Here is a 527-nt window from a genome sequence, read left to right as displayed (position 1 = left end):
TCTTTTTTTCTTCCCCTCTCAAAAAAGGGGATATCACAAGGAAGTTTAGTATCTCCGTTAAAAGCGAGCAAGTTGTAAGTTAAACATTATTAATGATGTGTCATTCGATTGATGTAGCCAGCATGTGATGTAATTTTGCATGTTCACAAGGAATGCAATATAGAATCATTATTGCTAATTTAATAGGAATGCTACAAAATCCATTTTAACGACCGCTGAATTTTATACCATTTGCAACTTGCATATTTTGTGCTTTGAATGGCATATTTAACATATTTGACAGGGATATTGGGGATATAATTGAAATAAATGAGCATATATTGTAAGTGAAAATATTGAGAATTGCTAAAAAGACTCATGTGACTACGCTTGTTATGAGCTATGAAAAAGGGAATTGTTTATACAGAAAAATAAAGAATACAATTTGTGTACAATATAATGACTTCTGTGAATTATGAATAATTAATTATGGAGTGAGCTGTTGTTTTTTGGTTCATGATTATTTGTACATGTAATGGTAATGATCT

Source organism: Penaeus monodon, chromosome 19 (assembly GCF_015228065.2).
Source record: "Penaeus monodon isolate SGIC_2016 chromosome 19, NSTDA_Pmon_1, whole genome shotgun sequence".
NCBI classification, from domain to species: domain Eukaryota; kingdom Metazoa; phylum Arthropoda; class Malacostraca; order Decapoda; family Penaeidae; genus Penaeus; species Penaeus monodon.
Note: the sequence above shows the minus strand (reverse complement) of the source record.